The 8,344-nt window shown below is 34.4% G+C and overlaps 1 protein-coding gene across 1 annotated transcript in view; it reads left to right on the forward strand.

Moving 5' to 3' along the window:
* Positions 1-311: 311 nt before the first annotated feature.
* The window catches only part of SKOR2 (SKI family transcriptional corepressor 2), a 63,344-nt gene continuing 55,311 nt past the window's right edge, over positions 312-8,344 (forward strand). Inside the window, exon 1 of the mRNA XM_082243832.1 lies at positions 312-438. The gene's annotated coding sequence lies outside the window, so the exon portion shown is untranslated. The remainder of the gene's footprint in view (positions 439-8,344) is intronic.

The following is an 8,344-nucleotide window of genomic DNA, read 5'->3' on the forward strand; positions in this document are numbered from 1 at the left end:
CTGATTTCTTATTTGGTGGCTGTAGCCCAGGGAGTGCCCAGGACATTTGGTGGCTGTAGCCCAGGGAGTGCCCAGGACATTTGGTGGCTGTAGCCCAGGGAGTGCCCAGGACAGGGGCACTATGAATAGGTGGACTGGCTGTGTGTAGCTGGGCCAGCAGCAGTGGGTGGGGAGTGTGTGCTCCTCTCCTCTCTGTGCTCTTCTCCTCCCCCCTCTGGAAGTATAAGCATAGCTTGTGATAGGGTAATAGATTGCAGTGCTGAGTGACAGGAGGAGGCGGTGAGGACTCAGTGACCCCCTTTGGAGGAAAGTGAGTGGAGTGGAGATCCCAGGAAGCAGACAGAGGGTGACACCAATGGGACAGCAGGAGGTGAATGTCTGGGATGTGATGTCTCCTGTGCAGGACTAGAGCAGCCCACCTTCTTCCCCTGTGATCAGGTACTGTACGCCTCCCTATCCCTCCCTACCTTCCAGGACCACTCACTCACTGCCTGGACCGCCTGCCTGCCCAGGCTGTGTCAGCGCCTCTAATTGCCAAGATTGATCTCTGCTATTTACACGGCGGATTTTAATTGAAGGCTGGATTGTGCCGCAGCTCGCCGCCCCCCTGACCGGGCACATTGAGGTAATTGTGGCTAATTTGCTTCGCCAAAAGATTAATAGCCCGGGCTGGCCCGATTTGATTAAGTCAATTAATCTCTGATTACAGTGCTCAAGTGTCATTTGGCACAAGCAGGCCAGCAGCTCAGGTGCTCCTTGTCGCTGGAGAGCCGGGGGGAGCGGAGCCGGGGAGCGGAGCCCCATGCAGCCTGCGGAACCTAGGCTCCCGGTCACATCCTCTATCAATGGCATCCATTGTACTCCTCCCAAAATTCTAATCATTTACTTTTGTGCAACTTTTATGACGATATTATTTATATGTTGTTCTATTCACTGCTCTCTAATGTCTTGTCTGTATGATAGATAGATAGATAGATAGATAGATAGATAGATAGATAGATAGATAGATAGATAGATAGATAGATAGATAGATAGATAGATAGATAGATAGATAGATAGATAGATAGATAGATCGATAGATATGAGTGTGTGTGCGTGTGTAGATAGATAGATAGATAGATAGATAGATAGATAGATAGATAGATAGATAGATAGATAGATAGATAGATAGATAGATAGATAGATAGATAGATAGATAGATAGATATTATTTATTATCATATATATATATATATATATATATATATATATATATATATATATATATATATAGATAGATAGATAGATAGATAGATAGATAGATAGATATAGATATATTATTGTATATATATATATATATATACAGGATTTATATAGTGCCAACAGTTTGTAGAGCACTTTAAAAATAAAAGGGAGACAGTACAGTTGCATCACTATTCATCACCGGAGGGTTGGGAGGGCCCTGCTCATTAGAGCTTACAATAAAAAAAAAAAGTGTATATATATATATATATATATATATATATATATATATATATATATATATATATATATATATATACATATATTGTATTTACACGCACATTCCCTGTGCCTATATAAGTTAGTATATGTCCCTTAGGTATGCATGTACCTAGCATCGATTCATGTGGCTGACAATCCAGTTTGCATGTTACAAGATGCCTTCAGATAGAATTTCCAAGACCAGTATAAGATGTATTCTGACTGGGTGCAATGGACACTTTGCGTTTTTTTTATTATTATTATTATTATTAGTCCTGGTGTTGGTTGATGAATGTGGAAGTCTAAACATCCTTTTAGGCAGTGTTTGGGGAATCCCTATGTACTTAGCAATGTGCAGGAGAAATGGTCAAGTTACAGCGGACGTTTTGTATGTTAGCTGTCCATTCAGCACCACTACACCTATGTACTATGATAGGTCGCTGTCCATTCAGCACCACTCCACTTGTATACTATGATAGGTCGCTGTCCATTCAACACCACACAGTCCATACACTGGTAGGTCACTGTCTATTGAGCAGCACTCCATCTGTATATTATGATAGTTCACTGTCCATTCAGCACCACACAGTCTATATACTATAGTAAGTCGCTGTCCATTCAGCACCACTCCATCCGTACACTATGGTGGGTCTGTCCATTCAGCACCACACAGTCTAGCTATAAACTATGGTAAGTCGCTGTCCATTCAGTCCCACTCAAGCGGTCCATTCAGCACCACACAGTATATAAACTATGGTAGGTCGCTGTCCATTCAGCACCACACAGTATATAAACTATGGTTGGTAGCTGTCCATTCAGCACCACACAGTATATAAACTATAGTAGGTTGCTAACCATTCAGCACCACGCAGTCTATATTCAATATCATGGGCCCAGCATCACAGCTCTGTGTCCATTCACCACCACCCAGTCCTTGTACTCAGGCGGTCCTCTGTATATTCAGCACCATACAATCTGTATATTTTACATGTTATTATTCAGGACTACACAGTCCATAGACTGATCATCTCTCTGAACTTTACACCATGCAGACTGCAATTCACTCCCATTCACTTTATTACTTTCCTGCCAAATCATTCCCGATAATTATTATTATTTATAGTTATTGCATTATGTATTTAATATTTCTATTACAACACGTCTATTACAGGTCCAACAAATGGGAAACAAATTGACACTATTTATAGGTGTATTTATCTACATTCAATCGTTAGGTCTTTCTCAATTGCTGTGAAGGTATATTGTACTGGAGTCTATATATTCTGTATCATTCAGAGCTTGGGCATTTCAGGTGTTATATATATTCTGTACTTTTTAAGCAATGTTACTGTTGTAGTACAGTAAGACCAAATGTGTGGCATGTTAAATATTGAACTACTGGATATTTATATGTTTTACTTTTTATTTTATTTTATTTTTTTTTTTACTGGCAATTTAAAGTTCACATGTATGATTTGGTATGTGCATTTTAAGACAAGGAAAGTATAAAATATAAAAGTAATATTATAAAAAAATAGTAAAAGCAGACACAGAAAAATAGGATAAGGTTGAGACTCCTTCAGCAACCTAAAAATATTATAAAAAAAATAGTAAAAGCAGACACAAAAAAATTGGATAAGGCTGAGACTCCTTCAGCAACCTAAAACTATTATTAAAAAAAAAAAATAGTAAAAGCAGACACAAAAAATAAGATAAGGCTGAGACTCCTTCAGCAACCTAAAACTATTATATAGAAAAAATAGTAAAAGCAGACACAAAAAATAGGATAAGGCTGAGACTCCTTCAGCAACCTAAAAATATTATTTAAAAAAATACCTCCTTCAGAAACCTAACACTATTGTAAAAAAAAAAAAAATAGTAAAAGCAGACACAAAAAATAGGATAAGGCTGAGACTCCTTCAGCAACCTAAAAATATTATTAAAAAATAGTAAAAGCAGACACAAAAATAGGATAAGGCTGAGACTCCATCAGCAACCTAAAACTATTATAAAACAAATAGTAAAAGCAGACACAAAAAAATAGAATAAGGCTGAGACTCCTTCAGCAACCTTAAACTATTATAAAAAAATATAGTAAAAGCAGGCACAAAAAAATAGGATAAGGCTGAGACTCCTTCAGCAACCTAAAAATATTATAAAAAATAGTAAGAGCAGACACAAAAAATAGGATAAGGCTGAGACTCCATCAGCAACCTAAAACTATTATAAAACAAATAGTAAAAGCAGACACAAAAAAATAGGATAAGGCTGAGACTCCTTCAGCAACCACCTGAGCTTCTTGAGAAAGTGGGTTAAATATTGTGTTATCTAGAACTATAATTATTTAGGCAGTTTATATGGTTGAATATGCAATATTTGAATATAATTAAAAGGATATTCTTGGCTGCAGTGAAATAATTGTGAAATAACATTAAAGGGAGAGTATAGGAACTTTCAGAGTGAACTCCTCTCTCCTGTTTAATTGATGATGCTCCTAAATGCAGGAAGTTATGGACACACCTATCAATAATACATATCTTCCTGTAAGAAAATACTTAAGGCAATGAGGCATTTGCAGGGTGTCTTCCTTTAAGAGAGCAAAATACATGGACTAAGTCTATCACAAGTGCCCAGTTTAGGGTGGGGAGAATGTTCTGAGAAGAATGTGTAAGTACATCTCACAAAATACACAAGGAAAACTCTACAGTGAATTCAAAGCAGTCATTAGTAGTCAGCTTTAAGTGATTGTGAACAGTAAGTAAGGAACTCTCTTGATTGTAATACTCGCTGCAAAGCAATAATATCCCAGTAGGTGGTCATCAGTAATGATAGATGTTTGTTTATAATGTCAGCTTTGGAGCTGCTTTTGGAAAGCAAATGATGCTTTTTTTTTCCTCTCCCCCCCATCTTACTGCAATAGTCTGTAATTTGTTCAGGCGCAACGTGCACCTATCAACAAATAAATCCAATTTCTCCTCTTCAAAGCTCTCAATCCAACTTAGTAATTAACTTTGTATTGTAGCACTCCAAGAATGAGCATCTGTCTTCTTAATTGTTACTTAGTAACTCTCGTTCCTGGTAGAAACTCTGTTGCATCTTCATTATTAACTTTTTTTTTCTTATTTTTTTTTTTTTTAATCAAGTACCACTCTTAGAGATCTTTGCTAACAAAAAAAATATATATACCCCATGGGCACGATTGAAAATATTGTATAGCCTTTTAAAACTGTAAGGATTTAAAGGATGAAAAATTGCTGTGGGGTTTTTATTACATATCTCCAAAAAAAAAAAATCACCGCTGGAAGGAATGAATTCTGTTGGGTCTATAAAAACACCCCAAATTGAGCACTTCATATTAAAAAAAAAAAAAAAACAATACATTTATTGAAATCTTTTTTAAAATGAGGAATAGAAATAGGCTCCTCTGGGTGGAATCCCAGTTCTGGAATTGGTCATGAAAATTGAGATGGTTTAGGGGAACATCGTTTTTCCTTCCTTTTTTTTTTTTCTTTTTTTTAAGGCAAAGGCTCTGATTTGGGGGTCGATGGGAGATTCAAAGTGTTTAGATGCCCTCCTCAGCTTTGCTTTTGTTAAAACTGACCAGGGGTTATTGAAAGTGACAGACAAACCCTCAAGTGCTGTGTTTAAATGAGACCAAGGCTTTTCCAGATGGGACCATCTCAATTGCAAATATCCTGCATTGTAAAGGACAGACATTGAACACCCTGTTACAAGCACAATATAATTAAAAGAACAAAAAAAATAAGTCAACCCGACTAGAATCAACGTAATTGGGTAATTTTGGATCACTTAACCTGCAAGAAGCCTGCAAAAGAAAAAAAGAAAAAAAAATGAACTATTAAGACCTTCCTTCCATAGAGCAAAATAGTTCGGTGGAACTCTGGGTCAAGACATCCCTCCCTGTGTGTGTGTGTGTGTGTGTGTGTGTGTGTGTGTGTGTGTGTGTGTGTGTGTGTGTGTGTGTGTGTGTTTATATTATTTAATACTACTATTACACTACTACTACTATTACTATTACTATTATTATTATTATTATTATTATTAATAAAAATAATAGTAATTGTAGTAATACAAATAATATACAACTACTACTACAACTACTACTACTAATAATAATATGAATAATAATATTGGAGGGACTGGTGTATTTATTCAACCTTATCAACTACAGTATGTAACTATGTAATAATTATAATCATAATAATGTAATTTTACTACTACTATTACTACTACTACTAATAATAATAATAATAATGATAATAAAAGCAATATTATGTATTAATACTATGTATTATAATAATAAAAATAATAATACTAATATAAACAATATTAATCGGTGTACTGGTGTCTTTATTCACCCTAACCAACTACCATATGTAACTATGTGATAATAACAATAACCATCATCATAATGAACTACTACTACTACCTAAAATAATACTACTACAACTAATATCAACAATAATAAGTAAAAGTACACAAAAAATCATACAAAATAATCCCTTTTTCTCAGTCCAATCTAAATACACAATTTAAAGTGCCCTTTTCTCTCTCACTGTAGTCACCTTAACACTTTTTTTAAATCAAATACTATGGTAGTTTGATAAATTTAATAATATACAAACGCTATGTACAGCATAAAAAATGCTGTATGGTCGTTTTTGGTATAAAGCAATGAAGCGATTATTCAGTGCGCACAAATCCTCTAGTTATCTGCGCCAAAAAAAAATTGCAAACAGATGCCCAGGATTACCTGGAATTGCTTCTCTTCTCTTGGCCAGTGCCCATGTTTCCAACCTGGATTGGCTATATTCCAGAGCTATTCATTTTGTGAAGTTGAATTACACCTTGATTACATTTATTTTAACCTAAAGTATGCCAACATATTAAATGATAGTTTAAAAGAGGAGAATTATTGATGGTCTGCAGGATAAAAGGCAAGTTTGTGATCCATCAATTAACTTAGGAGCTCTGAACTGCCCATGTTCTTGAAAACTGGCAGAAGGAAAATCTGCTTTTTTTTTTTTTTTTTTTTTTTTACTACACTAATAAGATATTTTAAGCAATAAATAAATAAATAAATAAATAAAACAGTCTTTTTTTTTTTTTGTAACTAAAAAATTCTGGCGCTGATCAGAAACTAGAATACTTCCTCCAATGGTCGTTTGCTGGAAAGTTCAAATTGACATCAGAATTCTAAGCCATGTAAATTTTCTGTAAGTGTTTTCAATTGGGATCCAATTTAAAGGATCCAGATTTATAATTGTAATAATCACGATTAATCACTAGTGAGACACTATTTATTTATTTATTTTAGTCCTATTTGCTTCTATGGATTCCAGAAAATATATATTTAAAGGGATAGTTCACTCATCAAACGCCTACAAACAGCTATGGGAATCGTTTACCAAACCATAAAAATTTGTCCTGATTTATTTTAATCAAATAAAGATTAAACCAACTCTTTACAATTATCCCCTAAAAAATAAAATTTTCGCCTGTCAAAACAAGATCAAGAAGTTTGAATGTGACATTTACCAACCATTAATTGCAAGTAAATAAATGAATAATTTAAAAAACTATGCACCAGGAAGATTCACCCGCAGTGTTTGGTAATTGTCACATTATTAAAATTGTAAAATGTATTAAAGTATCAAAATTGAAAATTGAAAATGGATTTAGAAAACAAAACCATTTTTTTTTTTTTTTTTTTTAATAGGCTGAACACAAGAATATTTTCAGCCATGTTACAGTCATTTTCAAATCTTATTGGACTCACTATAAAATAATTGTCACTTTAAAAAAAAAAAGGATCCTATGCTGTTTCAGCTTTGTAAATTCAGCCTATTATTTGTTTATCTGTAACATGATATCACATGGTTTGTGGTTATGGCCACATATAGGACTCTTTTTTTTTTTTTTGACGAGTGCTCATTTTTCATTATTTTCCTGGTGATAACAGGATAAAGTGGGCGCAGTTTTGAGAGGGACTTGTCTTAATGTGTCCCAGTTGACATATATTGTGGGTCATTTGTCACACTCCTGGGGCTACAAGACCAGATCATATGTTTTTTGTTGCCAATAAACGCAGCCAGATTTATCAAATCAAAACATTTCCCATAGGTCCCAAGAACAGATGATTTTGTTAGTTAACCTAAGTCCTTCCACCTAGCTGGATGCTGAGCAGCAAAAAAAAAACCCTGCTATTTATTATAGGAAGTCTGCTGCATCCTGTAACTTGCTATGTGCTAATGTTCTGTCCTATGATGCCTGCAACTGGACATTTCGGTATTTTAATATCATCTCCCGGGTGTGCAATGTAAAATACAAAAATCAGTGAATAAAATCTGCAACTGATTTTTTTTTCTATCTATCTATCTATCTATCTATCTATCTATCTATCTATCTATCTATCTATCTATCTATCTATCTATCTATCTATCTATCTATCTATCTATCTATCTATCTATCTATCTATCTATCTCTCAATATATAGACACATGTGTGAGTGTGTATATATAAATGTATATATATATATATATATATATATATATATATATATATATATATACATATATATCCCTCTCTCTCTTTCCCTCTCTCTTTCTCTTAATATAGCATATGGATATATAAGGTGTGTCTGTATGTATGTATATATATATATATATATATATATATATATATATATATATATATACTTTATATATCTCTCTCTTTCCCTCTCTCTATCTCTTAATATATCATATGTATATATAAGGTGTGTGTGTTGTGTGTGTGTGTGTATCTCCTCTCTCTCTCTCTCTCTCTGTATCTCTCTCTCTCTCCCCCCCCCCCCCCCCCAC

Source organism: Pelophylax lessonae (assembly GCF_965119305.1).
Source record: "Pelophylax lessonae genome assembly, chromosome: 1".
Classification (NCBI taxonomy): domain Eukaryota; kingdom Metazoa; phylum Chordata; class Amphibia; order Anura; family Ranidae; genus Pelophylax; species Pelophylax lessonae.